Source organism: Acinonyx jubatus, chromosome E3, assembly GCF_027475565.1.
Source record: "Acinonyx jubatus isolate Ajub_Pintada_27869175 chromosome E3, VMU_Ajub_asm_v1.0, whole genome shotgun sequence".
Lineage (NCBI taxonomy): Eukaryota > Metazoa > Chordata > Mammalia > Carnivora > Felidae > Acinonyx > Acinonyx jubatus.
Window position 1 is genome coordinate 2,803,753 of NC_069398.1, and position 8,909 is coordinate 2,812,661.

The window sequence follows — 8,909 nt, forward strand, 5'->3', positions numbered from 1 at the left end:
GATCACGAAGGATCGTGGCACCCCAGACAGGTCCTTGCGTGGCCGTGGGGTAAAGCTGTAGCAGTGGCCGGGCACAGTCATGGTTATTTAATTAGCATGATAGCCTTCCATCAGGAAGCCAAGGGGCACATTCACAGCTGAGAATCCCCTCCTAATTGCCGGGCATGGGAGACCCATCATTGGTTTGATGGGCCTGTGGCTTGCTCTTTTGACCTCCAACATCTGGCCTTGCTGGAGCCATGGAAATGATTCCCGGTCTGGGTAAGACAAATCCCAGGAATGAGACTCTGGCCAGAACATTTGGCCAGACTTTTTAAATTTCATGAGGAAAGGGAAATGCAAGCCCTGCAGTCCTGGAGCTTCTGCAAGCACGACTCCCAGAAAACCCTGATCTCAAGTCAGTCAGCCCGAGCTCCCAAGGGTGAGCCGAGCTCCGACGCTTAGTAACAGGGGACCCTGACTGTGCAAGTGCCTTATCCTCTCTGCCCCTCCATTTCCCCCTTTGTGAAAAGGGCATAACGTGAGCATCTGCCTCTCAACGTTGTGTGAAAAGATGCATTTGAAGGGCTTGGCAGTATGCCCAACCCACAGCAAACTCTGACAACTTTAACACCCACTCCTCAAGCTCCAATGGCACCTAGAGTGTGTCCCCCAGGCAAGACCTGCACTTGCCCAGTGCCAACCCCTTAGACCCATGCAGGTCGACAGCATTGCCTCTTGGCCTTTTATTCATTGTCACCTTCCCGTAGGCTCTTCTTCCTAATTTCCACCCCCGCCCATGACATTGTAATAGCCCATGAAGTTTTGAATGTATACTGCATAAATACATAGATACAGATACAGATATAGATACAGATGTGGATACAGATATAGATACAAATATAGATACAGATACAGATATAGATACAAATATAGATACAGATATAGATATCTAGATACAGATATAGATTCAGATATAGACATAGATATAGATAGATTCGATAAATATAGAAGAGATAGATATAGATATAGATATAGATATAGATATAGATATATAGATATAATCTGTTTCTGTACCAGAAGCCACGAACCAATGGCAATAGCCAAGAGCCAATTTTCTGAGTAGAGATAAAATCTTACCCACATGTTTTATTCATTATCCCGCCCATCAGGAAGTCAGCAAAGATTCACTGTATATGTATGTATCTATACAAAGTATATGCAGGGAGCACCTGGGTGGCTCTGTCAGTTAAGTGCTCAACTTCAGCTCAGGTCATGATCTCATGCTTTGTGGGCTTGAGCCCCACATCTGGCTCTGTGCTGACAGCGTGGAGCCTGACCTCCTCTCTCTCTCTCTCTCTCTCTCTCTCTCTCTCTCTCTCTCTCTCCAACCCTCCCCTGCTCACAGTCTCTCTATAAAATAAATAAACATTTAAAAAGTATTTTTAAAAAAGGTATATACACACATACATAGACTATGGTGAGTTGTATGTAACTTATCTATATTTCGCGTAGTCAGTAGACGAACTAGTATCAAAAGAAATAAAGCGTCTATGATTTTTTTAAATGAGCCAATTTTCACTCATGTCAAGAATGCATGATCTCGACATGAATGAAGCGAAAAAAAAAAAAGAAATTCCACATGTCTTCGTTTAAAATTCAACCTTTGATTCCAAAATACTTCCCTTCCCGTGCATTGGTGCATGTGTGTGTGCGTATGCATGTGTGTGTAAGCATGACATGGCTGGGACAGGAGATGATAGTAATTGTCTTTGGCACGTGGGCTTGTATGTGCTTGTGCATTTGGGTAGTTGCTTAATTGATGGACTTACTCGACAAGATAAAAAGTGGGCAACTGGGGCGCCTGGGTGGCTCAGTCGGTTGGGCTTCCGACGTCGGCTCAGGTCATGATCTCACAGTTCGTGAGTTCGAGCCCCACATCGGGCTCTGTGCTGACAGCTCAGAGCCTGGAGCCTGCTTCCAATTCTGTGTCCCCCTCTCTCTCTGCCCCACCCCTGCTTGTGCTCTGTCTCTCTCTGTCTTTCAAAAATGAATAAACATAAAAAAATTAAAAAAAAAAAAGTGGGCAACAGACTTTGGTTCCCAGAATCGTGTTTTCCCTTCTGGGAAATCAGAAATCCAGGCCCCTCTTTGCACACCACTCCTGAGGGCTCCAAAGACTTGCCTCCCAACCACTCTTAATGCTCCGGGTCTCTCCAACTCCCGGTGGGTCGAGCTGGATCCACTGGGCAGGATGCCCACTGCTGCCCTCGGGAAGCAGAAGGGCTCGGCATTACTGGGCACAGCTAGCACCTGGCCTTGTGCTTGGCCAGTGAGGGGAGGTGGACAGGGCAACAGTTCTGATAACCCCGGGAGCTCAGAGTCCGGCAAAGGTGACCCATCCTTCCCAGCTTCCCCACACATTACACTGAGCACCGAGGATTTACTTCCTGGGAAACGAGGTCCAGTCCCGGCAGATTTTTCTCGACAATGGGAGACTTCCCCTGGAATTCTGGTAAAATTCTCCGTGTTCTTATACTAAATGTGTAAAAGCAAAAAATAAAAATTAGAGGCGCCTGGATGACTCAGGTGGGCACCCGGCTTCAGCTCAGGTCATGATCTCATGGTTCATGGGTTCGAACCCGGAGTCAGGCTCTGTGCTGACAGCTCAGAGCCTGGAGCCTGCTTCAGTTTCAGAATCTCCCTCTCTCTCTGCCCCTCCCCTGCTCACTTGCTCTCTCTCTCTCTCTCAAAAATAAATACATTGTTAAAAATTAAAGTTAAAAAAGAAAAAAAGCTTAAAAAGCCAAGGGCTTCCTAGTGGCCAAAGCAAAGAGAGAAACTCTGTGAGTTGCAAGATCGCCAGTTTCCTTGGATAAAAATCTACTGAAGACTGAAGAGAAATGTCGCCTCTATCCCCGAGAGAACATCTTCCTCTTGCAGGCTCTGCAGAGAAGAGCCCAGCTGATGTTGTAGGGGCTCTAAATCCACACCTTTCCATCAAATTTAGCAGTGTGCTCCTTAGGGATACTTTCTGGGGCCTCCTGCTTTAAAACCCATGTATCATTCAGTGAAAATAACAGTTGTAACTGCCAAAATCTGGAACCACTCAAACATCCTGGGGGGAGAGGGGGGCATAGATAAATAAACCCTGCCCCACCCATTCCCTGGAACACTGCTTGCACGTGGAAAGGAATGATATTGGTGCATATCGTAACTCGGGGCCGGGGTGTGGGGGTATCTCACAGGCATTCTTGCTGAGGGAAGAAAGGCTGGTCTCAAGCCAGCACCTGCTGTAGAATTCCATCTGTGGAATGATCTCAAAATGACAGAACTCTGAGACAGAGAATGCATGAGTGGTGGCCCGGCATCCATCCTGGGGTGGTTCTGGGTGTGCAACCATATCTGGGTAGCAGAAAGGGCCTCCTTCGTGGTGATGGAGAAGTTCCGTATCTTGGTTACAGTGGTGGGGATGTGAATCTACATGTGGGAGAAAATTGCATAGAGCTACACACACACACACACACACACACACACACACACACAGTAGGTCTGCAGTCCAGTTAGCAGTATTGCACCAACGTCCATCTCCCAACTTTGGTTCTGTACAGCTACCTGGGATGTCACCCCTGGCGGAAGCTTCCAGTAAAGGTGACAGGACGCTGTGTCCTTTTTTACTTTTATTTGTTTGCAAGTTCCTGTGAGTCTATAATTATTCCCAAATACAAAGGAAAACAAGCCAGTGGCTCTTATGCACCGTCCTACCTGTGCCCCAGTTCTGCAGCTCGGAGTCATGGCTGGGCTTGAAGGTGAAGCCTTTTGCTGGGTCAGCACGCCGTCCCCGCCCCTCCTCTAGCCTGATTCACAGAAGTGCACGGGGGATGCGTGAGGGTGAGCGGCTCCCAGGGCAGGCTGAGCTGTGATTCTGAAGTCCTCTTTGATCCCACACTTTGGGTCTGTTACCACTTAAGCTGCCTGTGTTTAAACTCTCCCCGAGTGATCTCCAAGCCTTTCATCCAGGTCCTTTGATGAGTTAGTGCTGGTCACTTGCTAATCCGGCTGAGGCTCCCGCTTCCCAGCAGGTTTTCTTCCGCCTCCACATCATTTCCTTTGTGGCTGACCCTTTGCTCAGCCCAGAGGCCAGGATGCAGCCCTGGGAGCCCCGGGAGTGCTGACCGCTGCTATCCACCCCAAGACCTGTGATTCAATGGGCATCACTGCAGAATCCTTTGAAATTGGAGTTCTGGGGAAATCACAGCAGGTGGTCCCTTCTGAGGGCGTCTGCGGCCAAGGAACACAGAGTTTAACGGACCAGCAGGTGGGGGTCCAAGCCTATCTGCCACCAATTCCCCATCAAGTTCTCTCTTCCTCGACTGGAGACGACTGTTCTTTGCCCACAGGCACGCTCCAGGCATCTGGAGGCACTTTGCATTTTGAAGGTAAGCGGTATTCTCCTCCTTTCATTCTCCTCCAAGAACACTTTGGGGTTGCTGCAGTCACCATTCTACCAGTGTAATCCATCATTAGACACACCAAGGTTGTCCCACCTGGAGGCGGGGAGCGAGCTGCTCCCAGTGAAGGTATTAGCTAAGCAGACTCCTGGGACCAGAGAACATCCTCAGGTCATAGACGCCTGTGGCACAATCCATCAGCACATAAAGGCAAATGGTGTGGCCCTGAGCAGGCTGTAAATGTAATATTCCGCAGCCGAACTGTTCCATTTATCTAGCCTGCCTCCCAGACCACCCCAACGCTGGGCGACACGGCATGGTGAGGACATTTAGTTTGCTCACAAATCTCCCCGTTGGCCGGGCTTGGTGCAGACTGCCAGTCTCTCTGTTCCACTGAGCCTCAGCTGGTGCAGCTTGAAGGGCTCTGGAAGCATCCGAAAGCTCCCTCCCTCCCACGCCCTGCGGGTGAGGCTAGCAGTCATGTGGCTCCTGGGGTTTCCTCAGGCCGTGGTGGCTCACAGTTCCAAGGGCGCGTGTCGGGGGAAGGGCTGGGAGAACCATGCGGAAGCCGTATCGTCCTGTACAGCCTAGCCTCAGAAGTCATGCAGCGACACTTCTGGCACCTGTTGGGTAGTCCAATCACAAAGGCCAGCCCACGATCCAGAGAAGAGGAATTAGACTCCACCTTTTCATAGCGGGAGGGTCAGAGAATCTGCAGATATATTTTACAACCACTGTACTATGCGTGTCATTTCAGTTTTATAAATACAGAGTATTTCCTGTAGGCCAAGTACATTGCTAGATACCAGGGAGACAGAAATGGGCAATTCACCTGGAAGAGAGATTTAAAGAATGACTCTGGAGTCAAAGTGCTTGGCCTCTGTTTATCTTGACTAGAAGTTCATGATTTGCATGCATTTTTCATGAACCTTTGACTAATACCTATTTCAGAAAGGCCCACATTGTTCACGAACGCTTTTGTGCACAGGGTCATCACATATGGTTGGGCAGGTTGGGCACTGCACAAGGCACCCCTCCAAACAGCCAAGGTGAGGGTGAATTCTAAGCTGCACCTGCTCACCAGACTATGTGCTGTGGGGCTGGGATGGTTCACAAAAGGACTTTTTCTGTTTCCACCTGCGAAGTCGCATGCCCCTACCTGGAGGGGTGACTTTTGCTAATTTACACAAAGGTACCATATGAGCTGGGGCCACAGGGGCTGATGGTAGCCTTTTTATATAAGCAGATTCTTAGGTGAAACTTAAAGACATGCCTGAGGGGAACAGACAGATGCTGGAAGAATTAGAGGAAACTGCCTGCTTGGTTAGCTATGTTTGTGCGTGTGTGTCTTTATCAGCAATAGCTAGATGAATATAAGTGTACCAAAACTTATAGCTAGAAAAAAATGCACCAAAATATTAATGGGAGTCATGCCTGAGTGTGGAACTATGGAATTTTCTACAATGAACATATGCTATCGTCAAGAAGAAAAATAATGAATAATAGATAGATAGATAGATAGATAGATAGATAGATAGATAGATAATAGATGGATGATGGATAGATGATAGATGATTGATAGATGATGGATAGAGAGAGAGATGATAGATAGATGACAGATAGATAGATAGATAGATAGATAGACAGATGATGGGTAGAGAAATGATAGACAGACAGACAGACAGACAGACAGACAAATAGATCTGAATCAGTCTGTGAACTGGCTGTCAAACTGTCCAGGGTCTAGAGCAGAAAAATGCTCCTGACGTGGGATATAGTCCTAGTTCTGATATCTGATAGCTTGATTTGTGAATCTGAGCAAATTAGTCCCTTTCTTTGTGCCTCAGTTTATTCATCTGTGGGTGAGTGACCAGCACCTCCCATTCTTGGACAAAAAAGATCCAGTGGCTCAACACAGATCTCAGAAGGGAGCCCTAAGGTGTGATGGAGACAGGAAGGACATTCTCAATGCAAATATGCGGGGATGAAGGCTGAGTCCAGCAGGAGGCCCTCCAGGGCCAGGACTAAGCCTGCTTTGCAAGGACCTCCCAGGACCACCGCCAAGAACCAGCACAAACTGGACATCCTACATCCCACAACTCCAGAAGATCGATCTCCCCCACCTTTTTTCCAAATAAGATCACATTCGCAGGTACTGGAATTCAACCTTCAATGTATCTTTTGGAGTAGATGCTTGGACCCACAACAGTCTCCATTTTAGGGGAGGCGATGCCAACACCCTGAGCGGGGGCAGCCGCTGAGTTCGGGGGCCGCTGCTGAGTTCGGGGGCCATGGCTTCTGCCGGGCCCCCTCCTCTGTGGGCAGCAGGGTCTAAGGACCCCAGGGGTGTCAGGGAGTTCCAGAATCCACAGAGTTTGAGAAAGCAAAGTTTCTCCCTCACTGTCAGCTGCCTTTCTGGTTCTGCAGACCATGGTGGGGGCAGGAGGGGGGGGCACAGTGGGGTGGGGGGCAGAGTGGGGTGGGGCTCTTGGCTTATTCCCTTCCTCCCCCATTCCCTTCCTCAGACATGGCCTCACGTGCCCCTTCAGTCTTGCCTGGCTTCCTTCCCCATCACCTCCCACCCCTCCCTCCTTCTGGGGACCCCTGCATGGTCCTTTCTCGGCCCCAGCCCTCCCCTGCCCTTCCCCCAACTCCCCCACCCCCACCCCCTGCCTGGCAGGAAACTCCATCTTTCCTTCATTTCCTCAAGGAGCACTGATGTGGGGGCAAAACGGGTTTGTGGGTGGTAACAGCTACTCTACTGGGAAGAGGTTTCCCTGAATTTTGCAAAGCCCCTCACTGATTCGGTTTTTACTGCCCATCTCAACCCTCAAGAAACTTAAGGAAAAAATCACTCATCTTTTAAGAGTAATTCATTCAGGGGACACTCAGGTGGCTCCGTGGGTTAAGCATCCGACTTCGGCTCAGGTCATGATCTCGCAGTTGGTGGGTTCGAGCCCCGCGTCGGGCTCTGTGCGGACAGCTCGCAGCCTGGAGCCTGTTTCAGATTCTGTGTCTCCCTCTCTGTCTCTGCCCCTCCCCTGCTCTCTCTCTCTCTCCCTCTCAAAAATAAATAAAAACCTTTTTGAAAGAGTGACATTCAGTCAGCTCACGTGTGGACCTGTCTCTCCACAGCCACTAAGCAGTCATGCCAAGTTCTGCTACACAATGGGCATCGCCTGAGGTCTCCTTTCTCCTCCCCTGATAGGCTTTGAGAGGACAGGGGGGCATTGCTGGGGGGGGCGCTTGTCATTCCCTTCAGCTGCCCCCAAATCAGCCCTCCTCCCTGGGCCGGGGGGATGCCCGTCCTGAGATTCATGGACGAGACAGGGCCAGCAGCCTACCAGGTGGCTCAAAATCCAGATCCTCCTTTTCCCGGCGCATGAGGAGCCTCAGCCGATCAGATCCACCTGCCATGGCTGGGGGGTGGACACCAGGACATCCGTGACAGCTGGTGGGATGAGGTCCAGGGCTGGGGACAGCAAGTAGACATAGCCAGGCCAGCCAGCCGTGGTGCTGAGCCCGCCACAGATCCCTCTGACTGCGTGATTCGTGCCCGGGGCGCGTAACCCCAAACCTATTCCCCAGCCCTCGCAGAGACTGGAAGAGCGACGGGCAGCCCTTTCTCTCCGTCCGTGCTGACGCCAGCCAAAATCCGTCTCCACTGCTGGCAGCTATGAATCCTGGCCGGGTCTACCCCCCACGGGCGGGAACCATGCCAGCCCGTCCTCCTTTAAAAGACAGAACTGGCTACAGTCGCGGTTCATGATAAATAGCCATCTCATTTTTTAATACATTTTTTAATGCTTTATTTATTTTTTGGAAAGAGAGAGAGAGAACGAATGGTTCACGATAAGTAGCCGTGTCATTTTTTTAGATATAGTTTTTAATGTTTTATTTATTTTTCGGAAAGAGAGAGAACGAATGGGGGAGGGGCAGACAGAAAGAGAGAGGATCCCAAGCGGGCTCCACAATGACAACACAGAGCCCATCGTGGGGCTCAAACTCATGGACGGTGATATCGTGACCTGAGCTGAAGTCAAACGCTTAACTGACTGAGCCAACCAGGCACCCCATCATTTTTAATGTGACCCCTCCTGTGCGTACATTGCTTCCTTCCTTCCTTCTTCCATTCCTCCCTGCCTCTCTCAGATAATCATCTCACCCCATGTCATAGGAAGATTGTTCTGGGCTGGGATCCCAGGGGAGTTTGCCCCCCCACACCTCCATATACATCAGTTTCTGGCCCATAGTTGACTCTTCCTAAACTCCTATTGACGTGAACGAATGCATAGGACTTACAAGGTAGCCAAGAAAAGCCGAGGTGCCCAGCACAACCCTAAACACCTGATACTTGGAACTTTCAACACAGTAACGAGGCGACCAACACCCCAGGGGGTGGGCTGGGTGGAAAATGTGCTCAGAGAAGAGACTGGGTAGAGTCTGGGGTTTACACATTTATCCAACGAGTAGCAGGTA